General features: G+C 46.6%; 1 pseudogene; it reads left to right on the top strand.

The window, feature by feature from the left end:
• The window catches only part of LOC129515784 (ubiquitin-associated and SH3 domain-containing protein B-like), a 158,618-nt pseudogene extending 143,166 nt beyond the window's left edge, over positions 1–15,452 (top strand).
• The last annotated feature ends 3,453 nt before the right edge of the window (positions 15,453–18,905 follow it).

The raw sequence follows: 18,905 nt of genomic DNA, 5'->3' as shown, positions 1-18,905 counted from the left end.
ATTAATTTTAAATATTTCCTTCACCTGGGCAGGAGCTCGTGGACTCCCATGGGCCTTAGTGATACGGAGTCCATATGCGTGCTTTTACACATGATACGAGAGATATTTTCCATCATAGTTTTTTTTTTTTTTTTTGTACTTACAATCCACAGGTAGTTTCAATGCCTTGCGAGTTTTATATATCATCTCACAGAGTGGACCTATCTAAAGATCTTTGGTCTCCTTCATTCTGGAAATAATTATAACCCTGTGCCAAAGTACATAGGATACTGAAAAGTGAGCTGAAAATTCAAAAGAAAAGACACCGGTTGGGGAGGGCCTGGCAGTGGATGCCCCATCCCTATCACATGATGGGTGGGTGGTGGGAGGAACCAGTCACACGTGCCCTTCTCTTGCTTGGACACCAGCCCAGTGCCAGGTGAGTGAGAAAATTCATGTAGATTCCGTTATGTTTTTCTTTCAGAAAACTGATAGGATTAATCCATCTACCACCACACTTAGGCCTGCCTTCCTCTCACATCACTTTCAGAATGGGTGTCATACACGCATACGGTTGTTCCCTGGTTGTCCTCTCTACCAGGAAGAAACTCCCATGGGCAAGAGACCATGTAGGCTTGGCTCAGACACGACGTGTGTGTAACAGGCTCTTCAGTGTCTGGATTCCCCACCTCTACTTGAAAGAATGGAATGAAGGAGGAAAAGACAGAGGCAGGAGGGAGGGAGGGAGGAAGAGAGGGAGGAGGGAAAGGTAACTCCTTCTTCTTCATCAATGTCAATGGCACATGGTCTACCGATTTGTTCAGACCTAAACTCTTAAGAAACCAGCCTTGATTCCTGCCCTTGGAGGCACAACCTGCTCCAGATGCACCAGGCCCGGCCACCACGAGCTCCTGCAGCTCTCTGTCCTACTCCAAGCCACCAAAGCATCCCCCCGGACTTAGACCTGGGCTGAGCTGACCCTCCTCCCCTCCTCCTGGCCCCCTGCAGTGCATTTGACATAAAGCAGCTAGCTTATCTTTCCAAAGTCTAAATTGTGACTATATCACGCTCGACTTACAACATTCTAAAGGTTTGCAATTTGGACTAAGCCAGAACTTTTTACTTGTGCTCCTGGCACTGGGGTTTTGCTGGGAGCCGGCAGTCAGCAGGCATTCATTTTACCCATGGATGTGCGGACGAACAAACAAGTCTGCAGAGGGTGTCGCCCTGTCCTCGTGCTGCTGGTCTGCACCCAGACCCATGCTCACTCTTGGGGCTTCGCGTACTGTCGCCAGCCAAGGTCGTGCACCTGAGGAGTCACTGTGCTGTGAGCCATTTTGCCCAGCTCTCCAAATAAGGCCCGTGGATCCCGTGTTTTCTCTCACGCAATCCCAGAAATTTTAGAAGATGTGAGACCTAGTTTCTAGGCTCTTCCCAGAAAACAACAGTGCCCCCCTCCAACCCTAGAGACAACCGGAGAGAGCCAGCCGATAGCTTCCAGGCGACTGTGTTCGGTCTGCTAACTGTTCCCTCACGAGAGCACACAGGACGCAGCCCTTGCAAGCCCAGCCCTCTCCACAGGCCCCCAAGTCAGCCCGAATCGACTGAGGAAAAGAGGAACCTCTTCCATGAGCATCTGTAAAGCAGCACCTGTTACCAGGACGATCCTGTCTGTTCTAATCCTGTATCTAAGCATCTCGCTCTGCGAGCGTGTCGGAGCCCGGGCCTAGGCCGCTGAGGTGGAGCCACACCTGCTCCATCAGCGGGAGAGCACCAGGGATGCCGGGAAGTCAGACCTGCTGCACAAACTTTCCATTTTCAGGCACCCAAGTACCTGTTTCCAACTTAAAATGGAGACACTTCCTCTCCTCTCCCCCATTGCTTCCTGCTGCCAGCCCAGAGCACAAACCCAGTGCATCTCGGAAAAAAAAGAAAAAATTAGTTCTAGCTATGAGGTGGGTCTTCCTGCGTGCCTCCATCCTCCGGTGGCGCCTCCCTGTAGAAACAGAACTACACTGTGCACTGCAGCATCTAGTATATTTTTTACTAAAAGAAGCAAATAAAATAGACGTATAAATTGACAGTCGAATTTTAATATTGATTATTAAGTAGTATTAAATATTAAGTAACATGTATGGGAGGTATATAAAACATATAAATACACAGAATATAGATATTAAATATACAAATATCAGAGGAACAATTCTAAAGTCAGAACTAGTGGGGATCCCTAGTGGGTAGCTCAGGGGTTAAGTGTCTGTCTTTGGCCCAGGGCGTGACCCCGGGGTCCGGGATCGAGTCCCACGTCGGGCTCCCTGCATGGAGCCTGCTTCTCCCTCTGCCCGGGTCTCTGCCTCTCTCTCTGTGTGTCTCATGAATAAATAAATAAAATATTTTTTTAAAAAAAAGAAGGAAAGAAAAAAAATAAAATAAAATAAATTTAAAAAGAAGGAAAGAAGGAAGGAACTAGCTAGTGCTCAGGAAGCTGGAACTCCCAGGACGTAGCATTTCATCCTGGTGTCTGGGCAGAGTGAAACAGGCAGCGTGTCTGGACCCTGCCTTCAACCTCGTGCGGAACCTGGGCCCGAGAGGGCTGCCCCGGGGCCCTGAGCATGCACGGGGCACGCCGCCGGAGTGCTTCACTGCCACACTATCCAGCCCGGGCCCAAGCGCCGTGCTCAGTCAAAGCCCCGCTCTGTCTCAGTAGCTCACCCACTATTTTCTCTTACCTGTTAATTTTTTTTAAGGAGGCTCCACGCCCAGCAGGGAGCCCCATGTGGAGCTTGAACTGACGGCCCTGAGATCACGACCTGCGCTTAGATCTAGACTCGGATGCTTAACGGACCGAGCCACCACGTGCCCCTTTATCTAATTTTAATAAGACTCTCATTTATATTATCAGGTTACCAAGTCTAGCTTCAAACATTTAAATATCTTTTAAAAACACAAGTAGACGGAAGATAGGACGTAGGACTCGGATTTTTGTTTCTCCACGAGCAGAGAGGAAATCACTCTTTGTTTAGTGTTTTGGAGCTTTAAAAGTCATCCTTTTTCATGTTTCTTTTCCTATTGAAGGTAGGAGACTGCGCCGTCCTTGTATTTACGTCCAGACAAAACACATTGTATAGCTCCCGTCCGTCGTGTGCTGGACTCTCCACCACAGCAGCTCACCCGGCTTCCACACCAACACTGCCCTTTGCAAAGGAAAAATGGTTTTAGAAAAAACATGTACGAACATGGAGGGTTCTGTACGGTGGAGAAGACACGTCCTCGCCCCGCCTCAGCTTACCTCGTCTTTCTTACAAATGGGAACCCGGGGCCCAGAACCCAGGCCTACATTGGGCTCAGCTTGTCCAGGGAGTGAGTGTGACACCCGCTCTCTCTCCAGATGGGAGTTTCCTCCCGCACCAGCCGGCTCTGCAGTCATCCAGCAGAAGCGGGGACCCAGACCCCGGGGGCCCTTCCCCAGATGGCTCCAGGCGGCCCATGTCTGTGGTCACGGCCCCACGCTGGGTGCCTGAGCCTGATGGAGAGGGGGGCCAGGTGGCAGGGGGAGCGGGTGCCAGCCCACGGGGGGGGAGGGGATGCCAGCCCGAGGAGCAGGCACAGAGCCCGCGGGGAGAGTGCAGGGTCACTCCATGCCTGGCCAGGCCGCCGGGGCACTGTCGGCTGGCTGCCCCTCCCATCTCCCCAGGAGTCTCTCCACACGGAAATAAAGACACGGGCACATGGCATCAGGCCTCAAGAGTCCACAAATGAGGATCTCGTGCTGCCAGGTCTCCACCCTTCCACTTACTCTTCCAAATGCGTCATCCTTACCAGCGATGGTGTGTGAGCCCCAGACACAACCTTGTCCTCGGCTCCTGTTCTGCACACCTTGGTTCAAGGCCAGCGATCCAAGCCACGCTCTCCCCTGCGTTTCCTACACAGAATGTCCCCCAGGGCCTGGCTGGGGGAAGACCGACAGTCCCCCTGCCCTCTAGCCCAGGAGGGAAGGCACACACGGTCTTATTAAGACCCAAATGCTCCTGCCTCTTTAAGAGCATGTGTAGCCTTCCCCTTGAGTAGAATATAACATTTCCCTGTGTGTGACCCTGCACCCGGTCCCATGGGGAGCTGTCCCCTCGACCGGCTCGGTCGTCGGCCTCTGACCGCCCGATGAGCCCTCCCGAGCAGGTGCGGGTCCCCGATGCCCCCGTCCTGGCACGGCCAGCAGCCCACACCTAGTCCGCGGTGGCGGGAGCCGGGGCCACACCTGCTGGGGCGGGTGCTCAGCTGCCTGTGGGCCCCATCCCAGGGCCCTCAGGGGGAGCTGATTGCCATGGGATGTGTCCCTGACATTTGGAAGGTCCATCCCCAGGCATGCCTGTCCCTGCAGACTCGGGCAGGCTTCTGACGGACAGTTGGGCCAGGAGAAGGTTCGCGGCCCACCACGCACTCCTCAGGGCCCCTGGGCCTCCTCGTCCTCGGGAGAGATGCTCTGACCTGTCAAAGCTGCGGAGCCTGGGACGACGGCGGGAGAGCGCTCTTGGGGCCTGGCTGGTGGCCTCAGCATGGGGAGCCCCTGTCTCTCAGGGGCCCAGGGCAGGGGGAGCAGGGAGGGGACGCAGTCACCTGTGTCGTGGCCGCCCCTCCCCGGGCTGCGATGTGACCCATGGAGCACGTTTCTGCCTAATTGCTGCCGACATGCAGTTAGACAGACGCAGAGCTCTTTATAAATGTCTTTGTTATATTCTACTCAAGGGGAAGGCTACAGGAGGCACTTATTCTCGAAGTCCTTGGCTACCTGAACTGTGCAGGTGCTGCGAGACAGAGCCCAGGTCCGTGCGACCGAAGTCCCGTTCCTTGAGGACTTCATGTTTTGCCCTGAAACGTCTTCTATTAACGTCTGGAATTTTGAGAAGCTGTCTGGGGAGACCGTGCTTAAAAATTTGCACTTATGTCAAGTGTGCACATCACAAAAAGAAAATATGAATAATAATAACAGGATGGGAGGACACTTTGGGAGGTGATGGATATGTTTACGGCACAGATTATGGCGATGGTTTCAAGGGAGGCATTCATCCCCCAACTCAGCAAGTCATAAAGAGTAAATACACACGCTTTTTGTATGTCAGTCACACCTCGATGGATTGCTTTTTAAGAGTCAGACCTCCTGGGACACCTGGTGGCTCAGCGGTTAAGTGTCTGCCTTTGGCTCAGGTCCTGACCCTGGGGTCCTGGGATTGATTCCTGCTTTGGGCTCCCTGCATGGAGCCTGCTTCTCCCTCTGCCTGTGTCTCTGCCTCTCTCTCTGTGTCTCTCATGAATAAATAAATAAAATATTTTAAAAAATAAAATAAAATAAAATAAAATAAAATAAAATAAAAAATAAAATAAAATAAATAAAAGTCATACCTCTGCACATGCAGGGCAGAAACAGATGATGCAAAAAAAAAAAAAAAGAATCTACTAAAGCACTTAGCACTTTTGAAAGCAGCACATTCCACAGTGATGTGGACAGTCACTAAAAATATATGTTTATTAAATATAAATATATTTAAAAATATGTTTCCAGGAATTACATTCCTGGAAATGTTCTTTCTTTTCTTTGTCTCCCAGCTTTACTGAGGTGTCATTGGCACCTAGACACTGCATGGACTCGAGGGCTTGGACACACACATGCCTGTGAAAGACGTCTCACAGTCACACTCACTAAGACGCCCATCATCTCGGGCTGAGCCTTCCAGGCAGAGGGTCGGGAACGTGTGGGTGGGTGGTTAGAACGCTGATGATCTGCGCTCTGAGCAAATTCCAAGGTTACAACACAGACTCACCGGCTCTCATCACCACGGCGTGCACCACGTCTCCGGGACTTTTCCATCGGACCCCTGCAGGTATCTCAGTTGGCCGCGCTCTGACCCCTCGCGACCACCCTCCCTCCTGCTCCTGTGAGTTTGCCTCTCTCAGATTCCACACATAAGTGAAATCGTGCAGTGTTTGTCTATCGGTGTCTGGGCTCTGACTTCACTTAATATAGGGTCTTTCTAAAGACACGCTTCTGGGACATACCATCTAACTGGCGCCTGCACCTCGGAGCCGTGGATTCTTGCCAACCTGGGATGAAATCCAACCTATGGGTGGATGCCGCTGTATCCACCTGCCTCGGTGTCTTCCATGGGCCGGAGGAACGACGGCGTGAGCTTCTGATTAACTTTATCTTAAAGTACAGATGGTGTTCTTAGGACTGTGCCAATTTATGTTGAATATATTGATAATCATTTCGTTGTTGGCTACCATTGCCTAATCGTAAAAATAACACATAAAAAAGGAACGTCGCTTGAAATGTTAAGTGAAGAATGGATTATAGCTTATCCTTGGAGATGCCGTTTGAAGTGGTCATACACTTTATCTATTTGAAATGGGGTGTTAGACCATTGTTCAGCCAACACAAAACGTTTTGAGACCAAGAGAAAAATTAAGTCTCTTCTTCATGTTCAAACGACTAATCAGTAGGACAAAGTTTCAGTTACACAAGGCAAAGATCTCCAGCTCTGCTGGGCAACACTACCTGGCCTATTGCCAACAGAGCCGTGTGCCTCCAAATACCCAAAGATGACACATCTCGTGTCAAATGTTCTCAACAAAATAGAATATTCTTTTTAAATATAGCATCTTGTTCTACTTTTGAAAATACTTAAGATCAAAAAAGAAAAAGAAAATACTTAAGATCTTCCAAGGCATGATATTTGCTTGATATTTGCTGACTGCAGACTTCACTGTTGAACTACTTATTAGGGACTTTATGTCTTCTTGGATAACTCACATTTTATGGTGCCAGGTCCCTACCAACTTAATACAGGTATTGATCCAAGCTAATGGAATGATGCTGTAAAATTTTCAGAGGTAACAAATGAAAAGAATCCTTTATTGCCCCTTTGAATGACTAGAAAATCCGATGAAAGAGTCAGATTCAAACTGTTCATTTCATATTTAGAATGACTCAAACTAATCGGTTAAGTAAGTCGTTCATTTTTTGTGATTAAGAAACTGACACTCAGAATTCTTTGCCCCACAAGGGACACAACAGTAAACCTAGTGAGGGCATCCCCTGAGTACCCTTCGCCCAATGACTGCCCATCAATATTGTCAGCGTCCTCCAGAAAAACAGAACAACAGCATACATCTAAAGAGAAGAACATAGAAGAGGACACTCACAGGAATTGGCTCATGGGGTTAGCAGGCAGGAAGTCCCACAGTCTCCATGTGTGGGACGGAGAACGAGGAAAGCCTGTGATGTGACTCGGTCTGATTCTGAAGGCCTGAGAATCTGCGCAGAGTGGTGAGAGTCTCAGTTGGCATCTCCAGGCCTGAAAACCAGAGGCTCTGATGTCTCAAGGCTGGAGATGGATGCTCCAAGTCAAACAGAAGGACTGAACTTGCCCTTCACCTGCCTTCTTGTTCTACTTATGGCCTGGGTGGACTGGATGATGCCCACATCGGGGGAGACGATCTGCTTTGCTCAGTTTGCTGAATCAAACACCTATCTCTGCTGGAAACACCCTCACAGGCACACCCAGACGTAATGTTTTACCAGCACTCTGGGCATCTCTTAGCCCAGCCAAGTTGACACATAAAATTCACCATCACGCCCTGAAAATACATGAATCTGATCGTGGGGGTAGCTTCTTCCAGGAGTGTCACACCATGTAGGGAGAGCAAGACGAAGAGAGAAAGAGCTCTCCTGAGGATGAGATGCAACATTTGGATGTGGGGGATGAGAGCACAGCCCTGGAGGCTCCTGGCAGGGAAAAAGGAAGAGTTTCCAAGAGTTACTACATCGTAACCACACAACATGGCGACTGGGATGGAAGGGCACAGAGAACATCAACCGTGTCATTTTCTCTCACATGAGACATAGTCTCCAGTTTGTGGTATATGTTAGCCTCTGAGCATTTTTGAAGAGAAATGGAACTTTAGAATTCACTATATCCTCCTCCTAGGTCAAAATAGAGGAAGTTCTGTAGCTCCCATGTCTCCGGGCATAAAGAATTGTTCAGACTTGAACTTATCTTGGACTCCAGGGTCTTAACCATGACATGACACCCCTAAAGTTGCTTTTCTGTCCCATGTGTGGCACCTTACTGTCTGCTGGGCCTGTTGGCCTCCAAACGTGTTATAGCAAAAATTTTACTGAATTGATTTCTAAAGGGGCCTAAGGGCAAAATTTCCTATATACAGAGTAAAAGATCTAAAGAAATATTTTGGATTCTGGTTGCCCCTAACTGCTTCTCCATTTGTCACTCTTTGGAATATGTGGATTATAAAAATGTTTGCAATCATTTTTGCCTCCCTATGTTCATGCCCTTTGCAATATGACTTTGAAATCCCACCATCGAGATGTAGAGTTGACCTCCTCTCCCCTTAAATTTGGGCTGGTCTTGTGACTTGTTTTGGCTAATACGAGGCTGAAGTGGTGATGAGCCATGTGGACTCTTCACCTTAGGAAGCCTTTTGTGGATCTGCTCTTTCTTAGAACCCTACCCAGCACCTGATAAACAAGCCAAAGCTACTCTGCTTGAGGAAGAAAGATGTAGTAAGGCAGATACAACCATCCCAAGTGAGGCCATCCTAGGCCATCCAACTACCACCACCTGGTAGCTGACCGCAGGTGCTTGAGTGAACCCTGCTGAAACAGAAGAGCTTCCCGGCTGAGCCCAACCCAAATGCTAACACACAAAAATGTAAGTTTAACAAATGTTAAGTCACAGCATTTTAGTTGATTTGTTATGCAGTGAGGCTAACTGATACACCGCTCTTCTGAATGCAAACCCTATTCATAGCCAGGCTTCTGATGGCCATGCTCAGATTACTACACAGTCCTGCCTATGAAATCCTTTCTTTGTCCTCCCCAACCTTGTTCCAATTCTTGCTTGTTACCAGCCAAATTTGTGCCTGGCTCTGCCCTGATGTTTTCCACTCTTCAGAATTCTCATATCTGTCTGCTTCTCTAATCCCTATTCAGGTTTCTGAAATTCAGCCAGATGACAAGAGACTTGCAGACTTCTCAGAAATTGAAAAGAAGACAAGTTGCCACATACCTGCCAGCAATGCAACAGAGCCTCCCAGAGTGAACACACCTTGGCTGAGGGCACAACGTGCAAGCACAGGTGAAGCATATTCAAAAGTCCAGCAGGGTAAGGGCACACAGATCATCCTAACAGAGGTCCTGAGTAATCATAGCTCAGCAAGGACAACTGCGCCTCCTAAGCCTGGGACTTTGTGGCAGAGGTACAAAGGCTGTGGGAGGGGCAGAGGCACTGAAGAGTTGCCAGGTAGTAAGTGAACAAAACCTTTATTTTCAGCTTCTTGAAGCAGTTTATTTTGTGTAAAGTACTTAGTGTTCTGTTGCTATTTTGCCTTAATATGAAAGTAGTAATCTGGCTACATTTACAGGCTAGTATATAAGCCGTGAATTTGTTTCACGTTGGGTCAGGCGGGTTCCATGTAATTCCATCATGTTCTGAACTTCTCAGTAGGGACAGAAGCACACATAGAATGTGTGGAAGCTAGATTCTTTTTTTTTTCTTTAAAAGATTTTATTTATTCATTAGAGACTCAGAGAGAGACAGAGAGAGGTAGAGACACAGGCAGAGGAAGAAGCAGACCCTATGCAGGGAGCCTGACGCGGGACTCTATCCTGGGTCTCCAGGATCATGCCCTGGGCTGAAGGCAGGTGCGAAACCACTGAGCCACCAGGGATCCCAAGAAGCTCAGATTCTAATGGAATGGATGGGCTCACCTCAATCTGGCATCAGCAGGCAGCAAATAGCAAATAGCACACTACCTGGGAAACATGGCCAAAAATGCACCCAAGGATGGAAACTATTACCAGCCACCAAGCTAACCCAAACAATACCAGATTAGGTTATATGCACATTTAATTACGTGGCCACGGAATTCCGTGACCTATATTTCTCTATTTTGATGGGCCACGCGGGTGTGGCAGAGAAGCATCCTTAAGGTCGGGTTTTCCTGCAAATGAGTCCACAGAGAACAAGGCCATGCCAGAGATGTGCCAAGGGTTAAACTCAGGTTAGCAAGTGAAAATGCAGCGCTGATTTGAGGGCGTTGGCAGACTGTTGGATTTCCACAGATGGAAGATCAGTTGGGAAAGGGCTGGTGATTTAAAGAAATAGGAGACAAGGATTTTCCAAACAAATGCAGAAGACGGAGATAAGCCTTCGAAGGGAAGGAACATAAATGCCCGCAGTACCCTACAAAGTGCATCCTTCTGACTTCCGCAACACTGCTGAACGGATCTAAGTGGGTCGCAGTCTGTGTGACCTCCCATGAGCACCGGAAAGCCTTCCAAAGGGTTCATACCCTAGGTTTCTTCAAGTGAAAATTCCTAGTTGGCTTTATCTTATCAATTTTTGGAAAGAGGTTTGATCCCACGAACACTCTTCAAGCCTTTATTTCCACCTGTGGGCCGTGCATTATCTGTCACAGCCCAAGGAAAGACCTGGGAGGAATGGACAAGACTAGGAATATGTATGGAAGACGGGACACACTGGGGTTCGAAGAGTTGGTGATTTCTCTCTGTCCCTAGACCCTCCAGTTCTGAGCAGGGAAGGTGGTACATGTAAGTCAGAAGGAGAAGTGGATTAATTCAATTATGTAGCAAAGTTTCTATTTACTGCTTGTCCTTCAAGTTTGTATAAAGTGTCTCTGACCATTCAGAATATCTAAATTGTTAGTCATACTCTTATCTTTTTTGAGCTTTTCAATTTCTGCTGTTGAATATTAGGATGATTTTCAATGTTTTTCTGTCACAAGTCTTTATGGGATTCAAGTACCTCTATCCGTGCATTTCTCTGATGAGGTCCTACACGCTTAGGTTCTGGCCTTTTAATCAGATGCACAGAATATGCATCATAATATATAGGTTGTATAATGAGATTAGTTCTGATGGTCACTTAGGTCCTTTTGTCTCTAAAGCCCTGTGATCTGGGTGATGGAATTGCGGAGTCTAAGAACAGAATAAAAAGCAACAGGGCACAGTAAGTAGAGAGATTCAAAGTATTTTCTCTCATTCTGCACACCGTATAGTAATTTATATGCTGTCAGAGTAGCTCTATTCAAAGAATTGTCTGAGTCTGTGCCATAAATCACCTTTTGGAGATATTTATACCCCCATCATAAATCTCTAAAAAACACCTTAATTGACAGCTATTAAAGATACATTATTCACGGGAGTTGTCAGGCCACAGGGAAATGTTTTATTTTACTAGATTATGGCTAAATTGACTTGACCAATTTTGATTTAGAGCTACTAAAAGCCAACAAAATTACCATTCCATCAAATTTTAAGATGCAAAGTAAAATTCTTTAATTTCAACAAATGAAACGTATCATGACTAACATCGTAACCATTAAAAGTTGATATTTGAAAAAAAGTATGTAGATATAAAGGATAACACAGTGTGTTTTGGAAATAGTGATTTTTGTAAGAACAAAAGAAGTAATTCTTCAGGGAAGGTGCAGAATCTGTTTCAACCCTGCCCCGGCCCATTGACTGCAAGGCCCGTCGTTCTCTCGGGCTCAGAGGGGCAGAGAGGAGGCATTTTCTCCTGCAGAGATGCAGAGAGCAGCATCTTCATTAGCTCTGAAATTTGGGATATAAGCAAAGAGCAAGTCACCTCACAACCTTCTGAAAGGGTTCCTTTGTTTCTTACCTTTCCCCGCAGTTCGCAGGAACCTTGTACGTACCCTCATTTGCCTTCTCTGTAAAATTAAATCATTGTAATTGCCACACCTATAAATGTTTCTCAGTCCTAAATAAGATACAATCCCTTACTAAAGGAAAAGACAAAAAGCACACCCCTGAAAATCTTTCCGTAAGCCCTGGCTACAGAAATATTGACTTCAGAGCACCTGGGGGCTCAGGTATGCGTTTGCCTTCGGCCCAGGTCATGATCCTGGGGTCTTGGGATCGAGCCCCAGGTCAGGCTCCCTGCTCAGCAAGGAGTCTGCTCCTCCTTTTCCTCCCCGCTTGTGCTCTCTCTTGTTATCTCTCTCTGTCTCTCTGTCTCAAAATAAAAAAATAAATCTTAAAAAAAAAAAAAACTAAGGTTTTGGTCTTTGATTTTGAGTTATCACCGCAAAAGGATACTGTTTTTTATTATGATGATAATAAACACATGCAAAGACTTCTCGTGGAAATCTCAGCCTCTCAAACAGGTCTGGGGACCCAGATGACCCTACATACCTGAATTTGAGGATGAGGACCTACCTCTAATGTCAAAATGAGGTCTCCCTAAAAGGAGGGGGAGAAAAAAACAAGCTTTTTAATTTTGAGAGAACGGGACTCAGAGACGTGTGACAAGAAGCCTGAACCAGGCGATGCCACCTCATTCCTCCTGTGACTGCCCCTCGTTCCGCGCGGCCACCATGAAAGCAGCAGCTGGGGACAGCCCTCCTCAGAGTCTGGAGGCCACCTCGAGGGCCCCACCTGCTCGCCAGCTCCCCCCGGCCCTTCCCGGCTGACTGGCCCCTCTTACCCCCGTCTGGGCCCACCCGCGACGGCTGCTCCCACAGGTGCTCTCGGCACCTCGTCCTCGACGGCGCTGGGTCTGCTGCAGCCGCGCTGGAGCTGCAAGTCCCGACATCCCCGCATCAGGACGCGGGCCTGTGCACCCTCTGCCCCTTGAGGCCTCCGGGGGGTCGGGAAGGCGCCAAGGGCGTGAGGCCGGGTCAAGGTGCAGGATACACTGTGTCCCTGCAAAATCCATAGGCTGAAAGCTCACAACGTGACCGTATTTAAAGGTAAGTCTTTATGGAGGTGGTTACGTCAAATGGAGCCTCGTAGGGAAGGGCCTCACCCAGGAGTCTGCTGCGACATAGAGGCCACCGTAGGCTTCGTGAGGTCACGACTGGATCCACTTAGGATCTGGGAAGGACGTAAAGTCTGCTTTTTTTACTCCAGAAATACTCTATCAACTCCCCGAGGGCAGGACCGTCAGCTGTCACGTGTCACAGATGCTCGAGCCCTGTGCGAGGGGCCCCCGCAGCCCTGGGCTCAGCGCGAGCTCGCCAAGAGCGCCCACTGGCCACCGTTCCTTTCTTCAGCCACGCTCCATGAGCCTAAACTTTCCACCCACTGTCAACTGTGCGTTTTAAGTTCGAGCTTTAGGATATATTCAACTGGAAATTCTATTTGTGCTGGTTTCACATAACTCCGGACCAAGTCGTTTGCAGGTACCTCAGGAGACCTGGAAAAGTGTAGATTCTGCAACTCGCTATCAAAACCCTGATTTATGGGTCTGGGGTGGAGGCTTCCCAGTAGTCAGTTTAATTCTGTAAGTGATAATCCCATATTTGCTAATTTTCGCCATTTCACAAACTCGTGAAAATACTAAAATTGCATGAGGTTTGTATCTACTGATATTGCATGTCGACATATCAGAGAAAACCCAAACCACAGTGGCGTAATTATCTACGGAAAGGTTTATTTTTCTCACATATCAGGAAGTCTGGGGGGAGGGCATTTAGGGCTGCTGCTGCTGCCGCAGAGTGTGACCCATTTCTGAGAGCGCCTCCTGTCTGCACTGCCTCTTTCACACTCAGATTTCATTCTCACGGTCCCAACAAGGCTGCTGCACTGCCAGACATCACGTCTGTGTTCCCAGCCGAGACAAAGAGATGGGACTGAGGGCAAGGATGAGTAGGTCATTAGGTCATCTACATTTGTTCCTTTAAAAAAATATTTTCGCCTCTCTGTGTGTCCCAAATAAATAAATAAATAAATAAACAAACAAACAAATAAATCTTGATGACAAATTGGGAAAAATTAAAAAAATTAAAAATATTAAAAATATTTTCTAGAAAACTCGCATGGTAGTTATATCTCATCTGTCAGAACGATGTCAAATGTGATGTGGATAAAAAAAAGAAGCTAGGAAATCATATGGTAAACTTAAACAAAAATTTGGTTTCTGTAATTCAGGAAAAAGAGGAGCATGGTTGTGGGGTGGGCAAATAATATTTGGTCTTGAAAGTGGTACAGTTTCTGGAAATGCCCGGGGCTGACTCTACCGTGGACAAAATACCGCACACCGGCCCTGCAGGGAGACGGGCAGCCATCTACGACCTTGTGGTGCACAGAAGGAGGTGTCGTCTGGTCTGGATATCGCTCAGAGGTCTTTCCAAAATAAACAGACGACTTTCCCTTGGTACCTCTTTCCCGGCCCCCACTGTCAAATATTCTCTATGAGGCATCAGAGGGACACAGGAATGACACAGAACCCATCACAGGAGCCAGACCCAGGAAAAGTGGGAGGGAGGATGCTGACTCCTCCAAATCTGGAGTCTATTGGTCAAAAGCTGCCGTTAAATAGATTCATTCGACTGCTCGTGTGATGCAAGGTCAGAAGAGGAATTGTGAGACGTGTGCAGAGCCCATGGTGCAGAGGAATGCACAGGCTCGACTATAAAAATTGTTACGGTAGAAGTTCCCGGAGTGCCTTGAGGCCTGTGACTCATGAGCAAATTCATACGGGGTCAGTGGGCACCAGCTATTGTCATAGACCTGCAGTGACAAGGTGCCACCTCCGGCCTGATGGTGATGCTGGACAGTGGGCCGCCCTCCTCCTGGTACTCTGACCTCGCAGCACCTTGACGTGGCCCCGTAATCACATGTTGGCACACTTCCCCACCTAGATTTGTTTAATTATGAGTGTTGAGATGTGAGTTATGATCAGCTCACGTCCACGGAGAGCCAGCCGCATGGTGAAGAAGACTTCTTGCCCACCTGGCAGGCCTCGGGCGAGCCTTCAACACCTCGGGGGGGGGGACAAGGGCTTCAAAAGTCAGCTTGGAAATCTTTCCTTCCTCCAAACAAACCGAAACACTGGCCCTATTAGGCAGTGAGGAGTCTCAGGCGGCTCCTGTCAGAGGGACAAAGGACGCTCCATCACCGCAGCTCCATGGATCCCAAGGAAGCACTAGTCAAACTTCTGAAAAACGTGTTAAAACAGGGAAAGAGACCCTGCGATTCATTTACCAATATTCCTTCCTTTTGGCAAAAGTAAATCAATCACAGGCCGTCTCAGTCGTTGTTTGTGTTCCTCAGAAAGTTCTCGGCAAACGAGGCTCCGCGATGAGTCTCCTATACTCCATCCTGATTCTCACCAGCCTACGTGACGCTAACAGGTACGGCCCGAGGGACGGGCCTCCAGGTCAGCATTGGCGGTACCCCTGGGGAGTGGCCACGTGGGGGCCGCTGTCATTAGCACCCCAGGAGGTGGCCGGGCCTCTGTGGCACGAGGGCCTGTAGATCGGGGCTCCGAGGGCTCAGGCAGCACAACTGCGGGGCCCTGGGCTCCGGCTCACAGGCCCTACAGGCCCGGCCCTGCGTGGCTGCCTTCAGCCCGGGTCCTTTAGGAGAACAAGGAGCGGATCTCCCCAACGACCCCCGAGCATCACTGCCATGATGGCAGCCAGGGCACTTTACAGTTCCTGAGGAAAACTAAACACATACGCTACCACCAACTCTGCAAATATTCGATCTAACCTGGGGCTTTTATTTTCGTTCTGATATTCTTTGGTCAAAGAAAGCTTTGTGTGAATCTAGAAAATACATCGACTCATCTTGTATAATTCTCTTTTGTATCCACACTGCTCCTTGGAGATCTTGTGGAGGGCTCTCGTTTTAGCGTAGACTGTGACCCACGACCCCCAAGCTTACAGGTGTAGCCTGGTCTGCTTATAACTTCCCTAGACTTTCAAGCTTCTCGTCCCTCATGATTTTACTCCAACTGCCTGCTTGACAGTTTATTTGGATATCTGACAAGTATCTAAAAACTAATATTTGGAAAGTTGATTCTTTTCCCCAAAACTCTCTTGCGCCTACAAATGGACTCTCAGCTCATCCTCTACTAGTAATTCTCAGATAATTGAACACTGTCCTCTTCACTTTCAAAGAGCCACAGCTGTCCATAACCAAGTACTTTGAAAAGTTAGAAAACCCACTTAAGATTACAGAATGTAGAATCTTGCAGTTATTATTCTATTTATTTTGTAAATAATGCCTACTTAAAATTCAAACGCTATGTTCTTGTTGGGCTTCACATTTGATGCAGCAAATGTTCTGTAGCATTTCCTGAGCCTCCGGGGAGATCTGAAGCTCGGGCACAGATTAGAGCAACAAGAACTTCCAGCACTTCATAGAAAACAATATATAAAGCAGAAACGAGACAGCGGTTTTCTGAAAATAGGCGTTAACCACCTGGATAAGTTTCCAAACTTTTCTAGTAAAAGCAAAAGCAATTCCCTGTATCATTATTGCTAAAAAATGAAAAAGAGAAACCAAGCAAAGCTTTGTTCTAATTCCCAGACTTCTTTCACTTGTAACTCAGAAAATGCACAACAGACTTCATATTTAGGTTTCATTAAAAACCCTTCTTTGTTTGGTCCCCAGTGCAAGCTTTTAAAAACAGTGTTGAGACAGAAGAAATCATAAAGTTCTCTATTATACAATATTAGAGAAAAGTTTCAATGGGTAGGTTACTTTTCCTCATTACATTCAAAGCAAGAGCATAATAATTTATTCACACGTTAGGGAATGGGGTTGTGATAGCATTTGGTAAAGCCGAGCTAATTAGCTTCCCCAAGAAGGTCAAAATAGGAACACTTTTATCACATTTCTCTGACCTTTCTGACATCCCAGGATTTTCCAACCATCAAATTAGAGCCATGGCAATTAAAACGTGTAATTAAGCTGTAATTCCTTTTTAGTGGAGAGAACACATGTCTACTCACTCCTTTTATCCGTGTGCTTTCCTTTAAAGCCATCCCTTTAAGCCAATTCAGAGAAACAGTCATTTTTTTGGGGAATTTATTTTCTCATAGAAAGGGGTATTAGACAAATTGTGAAGGTGGCATTACTATTGATTTAATTGCTAAGCAGCAACCTGCTGGTCCACGCACCTGTGCAGAATTAAAACATTCGAGGCTATAGCAAGAGTGACCCAGAGCATATTTAACAATTTTAAGCATATGATCAACATCTTCAGAATTAAATCCATCAGGCATCAACCTGCACAGCGATCGAGGACATTGTTGTGAATAGTGGGGGCTGTTGGCTCCCTGGAAAGAGAGTGTGCACGCTGGAATTTTTTTCCTTTGATTCTTAGGCAGGTATAACATTGATCAAGTGCACAAGGCTTGAGAGTAGAAATTAACATATTTTTGTGAATGTTCACTCCCATGGAACCAGCACCACGATCAAGATAAAGACTATTTCTACTATTTGTACTACTACCTTCATCAACAAAAGACTCCTTTCTGTCCCAAACCGGACATACTTCTGTCTGAATTGAGGGTGAGCACTACTTTCATATCTATCCACACTCTTTAATTTCGCCAGTGTTTGAACTCTGAGAAATAGAGTCAGACATGTACACCATGCTCGGCATCTTTTGTTCACCATAATGTGTTTGAGCTCCATCACCTGGATGCATGTGGCAGTGGTTGCCTTCTTTCCTTTGCAGTGAAGTAGTTCACTATGAGAACATCCCAAAATTAATTCATCCATTCTCTAGCTGATGGACATTTGGGTTTCTTCCAGCTTTGGGCTATTATCAATAAAGCTGCTGTTGACATAGCGTCTTTTGGTAAATATGAACATCTATTTCTGTCAGGTATTTACCTAGCAGTGGAAACACTGAGTATTAAGATGTTGACAAACTTAATTTTAGTAGATATTACCAATTTTTCAAAGGTGTGAATCGGTGATGTGTCTTCCCAACACATGGGAGTTCTGGTTAGAGATAGTACCTAGAGCTAAACATAAGAAGAAGAGCTGTATGAGAAAATATTGAAACAGGCAGGTTTTTTAAGTGATATCAACCACTAGGATGCCTGCATGGCTCAGTGGTTGAGCATCTGCCTTCAGTTCAAGTCGAGACCCCGGGGTCCTGGGATCGAGTCCCACATCGGGCTCCCCACAGGGAGCCTGCTTCTCTCTCTGCCTATATCTCTGCTTCTCACTCTGTGTCTCTCATGAATAAATAAATAAAATATTTTTTTAAAAATGATACCACCTACTAATCATAAGGGAAAAATTGATAATTGGATTATTTGATCATTAAAGTTAAGAATTTCTGCTTATAAAGAAATACAACAAAAAGAATCACATGACAAAAGCCAGAATCGGAGAAAAGTCTTTCAATCTATCTAATAAATGACTTGTATCCTAAATATATGAATAACCCCTACAAATTAATAAGAGAAAGAATAAACAACCCAATTAAAAATGGGCACAAAGCTTGAACAGGCACTTCCCAAATGATGCTGTCCAAATATGGCTAACACATCACCAAATTTCTCAGAGCTATTCGTCGTGAAGTAAATACAAATTAAAACATAAAAAAACATAACCCCATCAGAATGACAAAACTTACATAGCTGACAATTTCCTGTGTTACTTAGGTATGGAAGTTTACTTTTTTATTTTTCCCTTCATGAGGATAGGTTTAAATGCATTCAGCCACAATTTGTCTCTGTCCCTTTTGACCTACAGCATTCCCTAGAGAGCTAAGTGTGGAAATGCTACAGTTTACTCTCCTTGGTGTAACTAACCTGAATGGGAACTGGCTCCATGTTACAGGCACAATCAAAGGGCTAGTGAGGACTTTGAGCACATTGATATCATGACACTAACCAACTAATCCACTAAAACACTACTGAGAAATAAACATCCAAAAAAGATAGCTAACAAGTTTAAATGTCTATCCATTTGGCTTTACTATGATTGTTAAAAAAGGGATCTTTATAAACTCCAAAACTATAAATACCATGTAATCAAAATGCCTGCCTGATACCTTAATCCATTTTACAACAATCCAACCACGTGTTAATGTGGCCTACGCTGGAATGTGCCCAGC

This window comes from Nyctereutes procyonoides, unplaced genomic scaffold, assembly GCF_905146905.1.
Source record: "Nyctereutes procyonoides isolate TBG_1078 unplaced genomic scaffold, NYPRO_anot_genome, whole genome shotgun sequence".
In the NCBI taxonomy this organism is placed as follows: domain Eukaryota; kingdom Metazoa; phylum Chordata; class Mammalia; order Carnivora; family Canidae; genus Nyctereutes; species Nyctereutes procyonoides.
Note: the sequence above shows the minus strand (reverse complement) of the source record. Positions and strands in the feature narration are given on the sequence as shown.